At 51.5% G+C, this 14,029-nt stretch overlaps 1 pseudogene; it reads left to right on the top strand.

Annotated features, from left to right (window-relative positions):
- The first annotated feature begins 3,163 nt into the window (after positions 1–3,163).
- Positions 3,164–10,263, top strand: LOC141574703 (melanocortin-2 receptor accessory protein 2-like; annotated as a pseudogene).
- The last annotated feature ends 3,766 nt before the right edge of the window (positions 10,264–14,029 follow it).

The raw sequence follows: 14,029 nt of genomic DNA, 5'->3' as shown, positions 1-14,029 counted from the left end.
ATGGACAGTCAGTTTATGTGAAAGCCCTCATTTCTCCCCTTTTCTGATATATTTTCCATTTGGCTATATATAACATATACCTTGTCATGAAACAAAATTCCCAAATCATTCACATAATACAATTAATACATTTAAATTATATTTTTTAAATGTTAAAAAGAAAAAGAAAACAGACTCCTCTACCTATTAGGCATTTCTGTGGCAATATGTAATACACCCCTTAACCATGACATTGAAGAACTGAGCTGATACTAGCCCCTTTCCACCTGCTCAGCCCCACCTTGTCCCATACCCTGTAGATGGAGAGGACATCCCTCCCATTGTCCAGGTCCAGATGTTGGAACCATGTCCTTTCTCTCTCTTTCTCTTACACACACAGACAGAAAATCCAGCTTGTTAGAAAATTCTGGATACCCTGTCTTCATTAACCACCTGCTCCCTGCTCCCTGCCCTCCTAAGAGCCACCTTCAGCCCTTCCTGGACACCAATAGCCTCCTGTTTCCATCTTTGCTTTCCTACAATCTCTCATCCACACAGAGTCATAGGGAGCCTGTAAAAGCATACATTGAGGGGGTGGGTGCAGCTCAGTGGTAGGGCTCACGCTTAGCATACATGAGATCCTGGGTTCAATCCCCAGAACCTTCATTAAAATAAATAAATTACCTCCCCCAGAAAAACACAAACACAAAAGCATAAGTTGGACTACATCACCCCTCCCCTCAAAACTCACTAAACGGTTCACCATTTCATTAGGAGCCAAAGCCGTCACAAAGGCCTCAGGACCCGTCGTGCTCTGCCTCTCCACCCACACTCTCCCCCTCACTCTGGGGGCCTCTGGCTCCAGCTCTTCCTTCTTCCTCCGGATCTATTCTGCTTCAAGTTCATTACTCCGTGAGATCTGCCAGGATTGCCTTATTCCCTCCTGCCTGCCTCCCACCCCACCGCCATCACCCGAGTTTGCTCATATCACTCATTTTTTAAAAATTTTTCCAAGCTCTTGCTACCCCTAACATGCTGCCTGTTTCCTCTGCTAAAACTCTGAGCCCTCAGTGATGGGGAGTCATGTCTATTTTGTTGACTGATAAAGCCCGAGAGCCTTGGGAACGGGTCTAGTTAGGAGAATCCCGTACTTAGTAGGAGCTTATACACATTTGCTGAATGAATGTAGATGCCCTGGTCCAATCCGATGGAGCACTTCTGTGTCCTGCTCAAAGAATAACTCGCCTTTCCACCTGAGAGGGGGTAACAACTTCCTTGGTGATCAAAGGCAAGAATTTCTTGCTTTATGCTGTTAACCTTAGGCGGGGAGACTGGGGGATCTTCATATATATTTTTAAATTTGGTTCACTCTGCAGTTTGTCTTTGGTCTCTTTATAATTTTGAGAAACTCTTTATAAGTGATCATTCTTCCATCAGATTGAACAGGGTCCAGGTGGAAGGACCAAGCCTGTCCCAACGGTCATCCTATGTGTCATGTCCTGGGACCCAGTGGATGCTCAGCTCGTAAGTGAACTGAAAGGAGTGAGTGAAGAGATGGGGCATCTCCTTATTGTTGTGGCGGCTCTCTGTCCGATGTCTTGAGATTTGGGGAAGGGTTTATGAGTGCAGAGGGGAGATGTCAGTTCCTCTGTGCTCTTCCTGAGTGCCCTGGCCTTACCCATACCCCCAGCCCCCTCTGGGCAGCCAAGCCGAGGAGCTGGGCCACCGGGGGTTGTGCTGATCAATAATCCACCTTCACCCCAAGTCTGGGGGATAGGTACACCTGATTGTAGACTCTGCAGTCAGGTCCTTGGAGGAATTCCTCACCGAACTATGTTTTGGACATTTTATTTTCCTCTATAACCTCCAGCTGAAGAAGAAGATTGTCTTTGACACATAAACGGTGAGGACGCCTACTCTCCCCTTGGAACCCAGGTGGGGCTGGGAGTCTGCTGTTTGTACAGCAGCCGGTGGGTTCGTGTTGCTTTGGGCATCCCTGTGCTTGAATTCCTGAAGTACACTCGGTGGTAAGGACAGGGGTGCCTGGCAGGGAGGGAAGCGGGTCGGGAGACTGCCCAGCTGGGGCGATGTTAACCTGGGGTGAGCGGGAGCCTGCTGATGCATGGCATCTCGGTGCAGGGAACTCTCCACACTCAGAGGGGTTCCCACTCCCGCAGGGGCCGTTTGATCAGGGTGTTGGGCGGTCAGGGGACCGCAGGGGTCCCAGTGAGGATTACAGTGCCTTCAGGCAATGGGAAATGAGGGGCCCAGCGGCACTTGAATTAACTGTGCACCCAAACCCAGCCCCCACCTTTTTCAGCCTGTTTCCTAATCTGCAAAACTGGAATGATATTAACCATCCCGCGGGGTGGTTGATGGGCTGGGACAGACTAGACAGTCAGGAGCTGGAATTCCTCTGTCCCCTGATTGTTTTCCTTCTTTCTGACTATTTGCTCTCACAAGCTCAGTCTCTCTGTCTCTCTCTCTTTCACTTCTAACTTTCATGCTCTGGTTTCATTTGATTTCCAACCACCGCCCCTCCCCGTCGCCAATCCCCAGATGAGTGAACTTGATTTCTGTGTGTCAGTTCCAAATTCTCAGGAAAGATACTCTGTCTCCCTCTGGATCTGTTGTCCAACCCATCAGTTGTGGCCAGAGGAGCGAGTCCCTCTGGGACCAGAGGAGGGTCTCTGCCCAGCCCCCCTGCCACCACTGTGGGAGCACATAGCTCTCCGAGGAGGAGGTGCTGGCTGTGACCTTGCATCAGTCAGTATAAATTTATGCCTCCACTTGCCCCAACTTCATCCTCCTAAACAAAGATGAAAATTAAACACTCCCGGGATTTGTGTCATGGATCACTCAGGGTGGGGGCTAAGGGGGCTGGAATCTCTGCTGCATGTAAGGGGCTACAGTGAATCCCCAACGAGAGCCTGCAAAGGGAACACCACCGGCCCCACCCGGCACTTAGGGCGCTGAGTCTGCGTGATGTTGAGCTGGGCTTCTGACCACAGCTCAGGGGTCTGGTCTGACCAGTTAGCCTTTGAAACCAACCAGCTTTGGATTCCTCAATCCCTCCCTGAGGTTTTACCTGAACCACCAGCTTCTGTATCTCTGAAGTCAGGTGATGAGGACCCTTCACGTAAGCCGTTCGCACAGCCCTTTGCAGGCCTTTGTGCTGCGCGGTATGCCCGGCGAGCTGAGCGAGGTTGGTATTTTACTGATGTTAGAAATAGTTTGGTTTCCCGATGCACTGTTCCACTGAACAAGCAACAGAAGCCACTTCTCGCTGATAAAAGCAAAAAAGGGACTTAATGAAAAGATACTGGGAGGGTGTGTGGAGTGGCCAGGACTGGAGCCAACCCAGGAGCTGTAGGAAGTGTTAGGGAGCCCCAGGCACCAGGCCGGGCGGGTTGCTACCCGGCCCCCTACCACCCCAGAATGGACCCCCCCTCCACCCGACCCTCCACTGCACTCACTTCAGGTTCACATCCCTGCAGGGCCAGGTCACACTGAAGCCACCAGCACACACCTCAATGGGGGAGTTGGCCCCATCTCAGCTGAGGGCGTGCCTGGTTTGTGGAGAGGCCCAGTTAGAGGAAGGTGGTTCCCCTACTGTTCCGAGTTAAGGTGCAAGTTAGTGCCCATCACTCAGGAGAGCCAGGCTGGTCGGACCTCATTGTGGTGACTAGGCCGTCTGAGTTCATTTATTACTTTCTATGTTTGAAGGCCCTGGAGGGAGAATAAGTGAAGGTTCTAGTACTTATTTTGTGTTTCCCACATACCAGGTGTTGTAAGCAAGCCACTTCAGACAAGGCCCAGAGCAACCACGTTAATAGGCCACGGAGCAAGTCGTGCAGTCAGGCCTCTGTTGTCCCGAAACTCGTGTCCCCATTGGCTCCGTAGTTCCCAGTCGAAACTGGGGGGATTTATTGGGACTGTGTGCTCCTGTAGGGGCTGGGATGTGTGTGTTTAAATCCACATCTTCAGAAACTCGGCCAGAAAAACAGCCACTGATTGCACGGAGGCAGAGGAATGGAGGCTTCCAGCCTCTGGTCCAGCTTGTGAGGAGCTCAGAAGTTGCTCCTTCTGTCCTGAAAACAACACCAGGGCTGAGGGAGCTGCAAACCCACTGCTCTTCTTAGGTCCACAAGATAACTGAGGGGGAAAGCTGCTCCCAACCCAGAGAGGCAGCCGGGCAGGCTTGGAGAGTCACAGCTCCCAGGGCAGAACCGGCTTTTGTAAGAACCCCGGGGGCAGGCAGATTTAACAGGTCCCTGAGGCCAGCGGGAGGCTCAGCATGGGGAAGTCTGAGTATGACAACTCCAGGGGGCCAGTCAGAGGGGCCCCCTGCTCTTTTTCATGCATTTTACCTCCAGGACCGTACCCTGTACTCAGACTGAAAGTCAGAGAAAGACTCCTAATGCTTCCTGCCTGGAAAACAGAAAATAACTCTATTGAAATACACCCAGAACATTCTGTTTCACTGGGGGAAGTTGTTTTTTATTTGTTTGTTTTTTTAATGAGAAATTATTTTACCAGAGCCTAACCAACCTGGGGGAAGGGAAATACCTTCTGTGTCACCCAAATTGGGGTGAGGGGAAAGAGACACACTTGTGGAGGTCACAGCTCAGGGCACAGGCTCAATGAGAACTAATCACAGGACTACAGATGCCCTGTTCTGTCCAGCTCCCCCAACCCCTTACCTCCATGTCAGTAGGGCCCCTGTGCAATGACAGGAATAAAACTAAAAGAAGTAAATGTCTCAGGAGTGTCTAGGGAAAACCCAAAGACAGCGGGGAGATGAAAACAAGGACACACAGGCTGTTTTGGCCTCTCACACCAATAGCTGTAGCAAACTACACATAGCCCAGCCCCAGTAGATAAACAGAAAACCTCACAGAAGAAAGTATTTATTTTGGTTCTGTTACCCAGTGCATTCCATGGTGCATCTTCACCTAGAATTTAGTGGAAGCAAGTCCATCTCAGAAGGGACATACCTGAAGAGAAATGGCTTTCCAGACTCTGAAGGGCAGAGAAAGCACCAGCCTGGGTTAGAGAAAGGTGAGGGGTGGGGTAGGGGGTGGGCTGCCTTCTTCCCCAAATAAGGAACCTTCCTGAGGCCAGCGCAGTGGGAGGGAGGGCCATGGGGTGGAAGCAGCCAGACTTCTTCCTGAGAACTGATGGGATGACTCCAAGGGACCATTCAGGTGCCCAAAATGGGCCCTGAGGGTGGGAGCCAGTCAGTCTGCCTCAGAGCCCAGGACTGAGGTGGGCGCACAGCAGGCAGGTCTTACATGGCCAGATCCATTTCACATCCCCAAGCCCTGTGTAAAACATGAAACGTGGACGGCCTGGTGAGCACAGCTCTGCCCTCAAGACCGGTTTCAACTCCTCTCTTCCCGGAAAACAGCATCTCTGAGCCCTTCCTGGGTGACCTCACAGAGATCAGCCTAGTGGCCCAGGCTAGTGACCGGGAACATGTACCTTCCTGCAGCCAACCCCAGACGTCCACTGATGCATCATATACTGGCAAAGATGTGAGTTCCTGTGCATTGGTCTAAAAGCAGAGACTCTGCCACAGGCCCAAGAGGTGGTGTGTGGGACATGCAGGGGTGCAGGAGTGTAAGCAGTGCAAAAGTGTAAGTGGTGCCAGGGGTGCAGGGGCTGTGGAGGGAGCAGGCAGTTCAGGGGATGAGGGGGTGCAGGGGTGCAGAAGTGCAGGGAGTGCAAAGTGCAGAGAGTGGCACGGGTGCAGAGGTGCAGGGAGTGTAGGGGTGCAGGGAGGTGCTCAGGCACGTGGCCAGGGTCAGAAGGCAAGTGCACATCCTCGCAGTCAGCCTGACCCTGGGAGGCTGGTGCAATGGTCTGGGGCGGCGGCGGCGGCGGCGGCGGCTGTGGGAGGCTGCCTGGGCAAGCCGGTCGAATTCTTCTCTTCCCTGCAGCCTGGCCTGGGGGGGCCTTGGCCGCCGGAGATTCGCCAGATGTTGGGCTTCAGGTAAACTTGCTCCTGGGAGGTGGGGCGGTTAGGTCAAGGGGCGGCGGCAGCGGCAGGGGGGACGGAGCGGGGCTGCCCCTGGTGAACTGGTGGAATAGCTGCCTTGTCCCGGCTGCCGGGCCTGGGAGCGGCCTCTGCTGCCTCAGGTCGCCGCACACACCTGTCCCACTCAGCTTGCTGAGTGCGGAGTGGGGGCGGTGCCATTAAGGTTCGGGGCCCACGAGGGTAGGGGGGCTGCCGCGCTGAAGCTGGTCATTTCACTCCGCTCTCCCCCGCGGCGGAGCCAGGGGCGGCTTCTGCTGCCCTAGAGGCGGGACGCCGGTCAACAAGTAAGCTTGCTCCTGGGAGGCGGCAGCGGCGGCGGCAGAGGGAGGGGGTCCGTTTCAGGGAGCTGCTCCATTTCTTCTCTCCCCCGCGGCCTGGCCTGGGGGCGACCTCTGCCACCGGAGATTTGCCTGAGGTCCGACTCCAGGTGATCTTGCTCCTGGGAGATCGGTGCTGTGCAGTCAGGGGGCTGGGAAGGTGGTGGCTGCGGGGATAGGGAGGCTGCCCTGGGGGAGCTTGTGGATTAGTTCCCATGTCTGTGCCGCTTGGCATGCAGGCGGCCTCTGCTGCGCCAGGTCCCGGGACACCCCTGTCCCACATTGCCTGCTGGGGGCGGGAGGCAGGGTAGTCAGGGCGCAGGGGTGGTTGGGTTCAGGAGCCTGCAGCGGAGGAGCGGGCCCATTTCCTCCCATCTTCCCCGCGGCTTCTCCTGGGGGCGGTCTCTGTTGCCCTGGGTTGCGAGACACGTGTATCCTAGTCGGCCTGACCCTGGGAGGCCGGAGTGGTTCATTGGGGGTGGTGGCATCAGCGGCAGGTTTTCCTATGGAGCTGTTCCATTTGCTCCCATTTCCCCCCATGGTGCGCCCTGAGGGTGGACCCTGTTGTCCCTAGTTCGCCGGACTTCCATCTCCAGCTCAGCCTGCTCCCTAGAGGAGGCCACCGTGAGGTCAGGGGACAAGAATGGTGGCTGCTGCGGGGGTAGGGGGCTGCCTTGGGGAGCTGGTGGATTGGCTCCCGTCTCCCCGAAGGCCTGGTGTGGGAGTGGCCTCTCCAGCCCCAGATCACCAGACACACCTGTCCCATTGAGCCTGCTGGGGGAGGGGGCCCTCTGGGCGGTGCCTTTAATGTGCGAGGGTGGCGACGGCGGGGGTAGAAGACCTGCAGCGCGGAGCCTGTCAATTTTCTCTCCTCTTCCCCGCGGCCAATCCTGGGGGCGTCCTCTGCTGCCCAAGAAGCCGGATGCCCGTCTCCAGGTCAGCTTGCTCCTGGGAGGAGGGCGCGATGCGGTCGAGGGGCAGAGGCAGCTGCGACGGCCGGCTGCCCCTCCTAATGGGGCCGCTTCTTCTCCTCTCCCCTGACCTGGCCTGGGGATGGCCTCTCCCGCCCAAGATTCGCCCGACACCCCACACCCGGTCAGTTTGCTCCTGGGAGGTGGGCGCGGTGAGATCAGGGTGTGGAGAGCAGAGGGGGCTGCCCCTGGTGAGCTGGAGGATAAGCTCCCATCTCTCTGAAGGCCTGATGTGGGGGCGGCTTCTGCTGCCCCTCGTTCCCAGGTCACCCTTCTCTGGGTCATATTGCCCCGGGGTAGTAGTAGGGTGCGGGGGTGGCGGGGTGTTGGCGGGGGTGTGGAGCCTGCCGCTTGGGAGCTAGTGGTTTAGCTCCCATCTCCTCTGCAGCTTGGCCTGGGGGCAGCCTCTGTTGCCCCAGGTAGCAAAGCAGTTTCCCTGACAGCTTAACCACTGGAAGTGGGCAGGGTGTGCTGAGGGGGCGGAGGCAGCCGCCAAGGCAGCGATGGAGGGGGCTGTCCCTGGTCAGCTGGTCAATTTGTTCCCATCTCAACCTTTGCTGCCCCAGTTTCGCAGGACGCCCTTCTCCAGTTTATCCTTCTCCTGGGAGGTGGGCGCAGTGCATGCATCCCAAGGTCTGGGCTCTCCCCTGGGGAGGGGAAGAACTCTCTTGTTCTTCTTTGTCTTTATTCTTCAGCGAAGTGGTTACTGGACCCAATTCTTAATCCTGAGAAAGTGTAGCCTGTGTTACGGAAGAGCTGCTGGACAGTGAGGTTTCTGGGTGGGTTTTCACGTCAGCTGATGCCCCAGGCAGGCAGGAAAGCTATTACTCAGAGCTTCTTAGTCTGGAGTTGGGGGATGTCCCCGCCATCCTCACCATGTTTTTAAAAATGTGTTACTCCCCTCTATTTCCTAGGTGACATTTTAGGTTATTGGGTCACAGATTGCTGGCACACTCATCCCTGTTCTCAAACATCTTTTAACCTTGGGTGAAGTGATAAGTAGGGGAAGATGATTTACTGAAAGGTAAGAATACTTAAATTTGCATTAAAGCTACATTCTGTCAATCTTTCTCAAATGATTTTTCTCTGATTCTAAATCCACTACCTAGTGAATATTGTACTCCTGTGTAAATCATTGATCTTCACATCACATTTGTTGAGTGGTCAACGAGATTTGTTAATTAGATTATTCCTGAAAGGAAAAGCTCAGGCTTTTGAGAATTCCTTGTCTGATGTCACCCAGGCAGTCACAGTAGAAGACAGAACTGATATAAAAATCCCTCAGCTGCCTGAACTGCAAAGCTTCTGGGATTACTGATCCCCGAAATGCAGGTGACTCTTGATGATAATCTGGGGGATGGTTTACATGATCAGATTCTTCCAGTCCTGTAAATGGGTTCTGTGGCCCCAGCCCCGGGAGAGCTGGTCATAAGGGCCATATAGTGAGGTGTGGGATGGGAAGGCAAGGTGTAAGAGCTGGAATTGCTGAGATTCCACACTCGCTAAACACAGACTCCAGAGCCTAATTGTTGTCAGGTTCTGTTCTGGATTTGAGAGTGTGTTCAGGCATGATTCTTGGAGGAGCCTGGGTGGAAGTAACCTTTACATAAATCTGGGGAGGATGGCAATTAAGTAGATGGGCTGTTATGGTTCTCAGTGTGCCCAGGCTCCCTCTTCCAGGCACTCGTGGGACTAACGAGAGTCATGTTATTCACTCATTCACTGATTTATTACCCTTGAATTGATCATTTGTCCCATAGTAAGTGAAACAAGGGATCAAGAACCTGAGCTTTGTCCCCTCTCCTATCACTGATTGTATCTGTCTGTTGGGCGCCCTGCGTATGCATTGTGAAATGGTGGTATTTCTTGCCCAATGGGGCAGCACTGTCAGTTCTGAGAATCAGGGGAGTCTCGTGGGTAGGACAGCACCCTGACACACATGGCAATCCCCCCACCCGTGAGACAGCATTGTCGATACTCAGGTGACCCGATGTAGACGGCGGTGTTAAACCTGAGCATGTTCAGTGACCTTGGCGGCTCTGAAAATACAGACTACCGGTCCCTAACTCTGGAGACGCTGAGTGTACCCCAGAATTCTGCATTTTAAGAAGTACTTTAACTAATTCTGATGAAGATGATCTGAGTGCCCCATTGAGAAACAGTGTTGTGCGCTACAGCAATATTGAGGATTCTCAGGGAACGATGTCTGTTTAGGATTGTCCAAGGGCCCTCACTTGTGACTTTTGCCTTGGGTTTAATTGTATGTGTTCAGAAGTGATGTCTCTCACTTCCAGTGCTTGTCAGCATTCTCTGTGCAGGGACTTGCACTCAGTAGATGGCAAAAACTATGATTCTTCAGGTCACCGAGCTAGAGTGTGAGCGATCTTTTATTTTGGTTTTCTTTATGGCAATGCAGAGTATCCCGAGAAGAGATTCAGACTGAACAGCTTTGTGTCAGACTTTGGAAGACCTCTGGTGCCCAAGGGGTTCTCTGGCAGCACAGTGACGAATCTAGGTCCCTCTTTCACTGCTACGTCAATGAAGTGGACCACTTGGACAAGGCCAAAGCTGGTATCCCAACCATAGCCCTTGACAGTGATGTTCGGCTCCAGGAAGACATCAGATGCAGCAGGTGGCCAGAGGAGGAGCCGAGCAGGCTTATGAAATGTGACATCCTCAACTTCATCAACAGGACCAGAATTCTTCCTTTGGGGAAGATGATTTCCTGATTTTGGAACCACCAATTGTTCTAGAAGATAAGCCAGTTGCTCAGACCTCACACAAAGACTTGAATTGAGAAAACGTGCTTTGTCAAGTGTTTCTCTGAAGATGTGAAGTCTGTCTTTGTATGGCAGGAATTCCCCTTTCACGAAATTTTATGTGTTTGTGTCTGAGACAGAGAAATGGAGACAGACAGAAAGACGGAGACAGAAGAGCGCCCCCTCAGAAGAGAGCTAGTTAAAGTGAGTTTTTGTGCCTTTAAAAAACATTTGGGGTTTTGGGGGGAACAAAGTATTTACACTGTCTCATTCTCCTAGTTGGAAACCTTGGCCCCATACTCAGTGTCAGCGTCCTTGAACGGGGGTTGGCACGGTGCGTTTCATCTGGCGCTACCACTTCCAGGCTCTGCCTTTAGCACGTTGCTTTGCCTCTCAGGGCTGCCACCCTTTTAACTCTAAGGAGAGGAGTCTGGAGTAGGTGATCCATCCCAGCTCTGTTTTGCAAATTTCTGATTTCGTATTCTGATGAGGCTGGGATACACCCAGAGCAGTATAAACCAGGCCCTACCTCCTGTCTCTCGCTGGGGCATCCCTCAGGTCTGTGCCTTCTACTCAACCCTTTACTGAGCCCAGCTTTTGTCAGGAGCCCAAGTGCCTACCGAGATGACAGGGGACGTCTCTCTTGATCACGGTGGCCGACATTTCTATTGGTTGTGCTGAAACAGCTCTACTGAGATCCCCCGGCCACCCTTGCTCAAACCTGAGGACAACCCTGTTGTTTCTTTCCTAGGAGGAGGATCAATGCATGGTGCATTTTATGACAATCCTGTCCCCAGGAATGCACGGAAGGTTTTCAGCTGAGTAAGGGGAGGTGCCTCTGTGTCCCTGTGTCCCTGTATCTCTGTCTGCTCACAGTGCCCTGCCACCGGCTACTGGGCAAGAAAAGTGCTATTCACCATGATGTGTGTTTTGCAGACGTGTAGGTGATGATAGTGTGGCTCGTGTGTGGGCTTTGAGCTGGGATGTTTAAGAGCTTATAAATACCTCATCAACATGTATTCGAGGTGGCCTGGTGCCACACAGACTTGATTGATGAAGGCATCAAGCCTGCACACTGGTTTGGAAACAACTTGGTTTTGATCAGTCACACTGCATGCATGACTCGCTGCTAATCTCTGAGTGGTTTTTTCATTTTAGATTTATTCACCCAGTGTCTTGCTTAAGCTGAAAAATACTTTTATTTCACCAGAATATTCTCTGATTCTTTGTTTTCACACATCCAGTTTTTTAATTCCTTTAAAAATTGTTCTGTGTTTATAATGCTTCCTTATTTCTATCATCTCTCGATTCCCAGTGGCCTGAGCCATGCACCAGATTTTATGTAGGAACTGTACCACCAAAAGAAATCCCCTCACCATAATAACTTTTGAGGAAAATATTATTCTCTAATACTCTAACACTAAATTGTAGAACAAAGCATGGAACATTTCTTGTAGTTAATACATGTTCATGCAAAAAGAAATTTGATATTTTCATTGAACAATGTTGATTTTAATAACTTTTACTAATGTGAATATTATTATTCATAATTTAAATAACCAAATAAAACCACAGTTATTTATTATTAAGATTGATAATTATGTACACAGTCTCTCAATTAGAAGACTGAAGTGTATTTAAAAGATGGAAAATTACCCATGATGACATGATCAAGAACTGTGCAGGGTTAAGATTTGACCCCCTGCAAGCTGCGAGGTTAGCATGAGGTAGTGTGTGGATGCTGCCAGAAGACAGGACAGTCCCCCAGGATCAGAGACAAAGGACTTCCTGCCAGTACAGCAGGCAGCCTGTGCTTCATGTTCATGTTGGTTCCTGAGTGCCTTTCCTATTGCTGTTGTAACAAAGGACCACAGACTCAGTGGCTTAAAGTAACACACATCCATCGTCTCACTGTTCTAGGGTGCAGAAGTGCAAAGTCAATGACAGTGCGCTAAAGCAATGTGTGGCCAAGTCTACATTCCACACCGAGGCTCTTGGGAGGGATTCATCTTCCTACCTTTCCCAGCTTGCAGAGATGCTCACACTCCTTGGCCCAGGGCCCTGTGTCACTGTGACTTCTGCTGCCACTTCACATCTCTGTCTCTGACCAATCTGCCTCTCTCCTCTAAGGACCTCCGTGATGACGTTTGCTTTCCCACAGTGATCTGCCATCCCAAGGTCCTTGACAGTCACACCTGCAGAGTCCCTTTTGCCATGCACAGTGACATATTCCCAGGTTCTTGGGACCAGACCGTGGACATGTTGGGGGCCATTATTCTACGAAGTTCTTCCCTTTGGCCTCACTGGTTCTTGTCCATCCCACATGCAAAATGCATCCACCTCATCCCAACACCCTCCAGAGTCTCATTTACTACACCATCAACTCAAAGTCCAACATGTAGTCTAACTATTATCAGCTCAAAAGCCTGAATATTTTCATCCTCATCGCCTAAGTCAGGCATGATTGAGACCCTGGGTGTGATCTTCTCTGCTCAAAATCCTGCAATGGCTTCTCATTTCACTCAGTGAAGAAGTGAGAGTCCTTATGGTGACTTTACAGCTTTCCTCCCCCTCCCCAAGCTGAGCTCATCTCCGGTTTTCTCCCTGGCTCACTCCGCTCCAGCCACACTGGCCTCCCTGCTGGCCCTTGGGGACATCAGACATGCACCCACAGGCCTGTTACCCTGGCCGGTCTCTGTCCAACTCATATGCTGAAGTCCTAACCCCCAGGACTACAGAACATGACCCCATTTGGAAATAGGGTTGTTGCAGATGTCATTGGTTAAGAAGAGGTCATTAGGGTGGGCCCTAATACAGTATGACTTGTGTCCGGATAAAAAGGGGCAATGTGGACACAGAGACACGTGTACATGGGAGATGACGTGATGAGATGTGGAGAGAAGATGGTCGTCTCCAAGCCAAGGAGAGAGGCCTGGACCAGCCTCTCCCTCCCAGCCCTCAGGAGGAACCAGCCCTGCTGAACCCCTGCCTGCAGACTCCCCGCCCCCAGGGCTGTGAGACAGTGAGCCTCTGTGGTTCACGTCACCCAGTGTGCGGTGCTGTGTTAGAGGGAGCTCAGCAACTAGCACCCCCATCTCAAGGTCCTCAGTGAGCCCAGCTCTGGCCATCTCATTTTAAACTGGAAACTGCCTTCCCCTTGTCTCTGCCCAAGAAACCCCCTCTCCCTGATCATATTATTTCTATCACCTTCTAGAATACCATATATTTCACATGAGTGTCACGACTGTAGTCTATGTTCTGCTCCTCCTCAGTACTACAGGGACAAGGATCCTTATTTGTTCACTGACGGACCTCAGGTGGCTTGACCAGGACCCGTGGCACAGCAGTCAATACAAATTTTCCGGATGGAAGGAGGGATCTTTCCTTACATTCACATGTGAGTGAACGAAGATTCCGGGGTACTGAGTGTTTCGCTCAGGCACAGAGCTGGTAAGTGTCAGGCCAAGGTGGGTTTCAGGTACCTATGAACCTGAGGGAGGCTTGAGTGATTCCCTTTCCATTGATTAGTATTTCTCAGGTGTCTCTTTTTCTGGCTCTAACTTTTGACCTCTTTTTGTTATTCTTCTAAGCTTTCAACCAGTTTTAAGTTTTAATTTTGCTTTGTCTCAGGTTAACAAATGAAATCGGTAAATCTTTTAACTCATTATTTATTTCATCTAAATACATTGTGATTAGTGATCATGTTTTATTTCTGGCATCTTGTTTTGTGAATTCTATTTGCTTTTCTCTGCTTTTCTCCTGCCTGTTATATACCTTGCGGTCATGGTTAAGAGCATGGCGTCTAGAGACAGCCTATCCGGGACTGGTTCCCTCCCTCTCTAACCATGTAACCAGGATATGTAATCCCTTTGAGACTCACCTCCTTCATGTAAAAAAGTGGTACTATCCACCTCAAAGACTGTGAGCATTAAGTGATAAAATAGATGAAGAACTTAGAATAGT

This window comes from Camelus bactrianus, chromosome 22 (assembly GCF_048773025.1).
Source record: "Camelus bactrianus isolate YW-2024 breed Bactrian camel chromosome 22, ASM4877302v1, whole genome shotgun sequence".
NCBI lineage: Eukaryota > Metazoa > Chordata > Mammalia > Artiodactyla > Camelidae > Camelus > Camelus bactrianus.
Note: the sequence above shows the minus strand (reverse complement) of the source record. Positions and strands in the feature narration are given on the sequence as shown.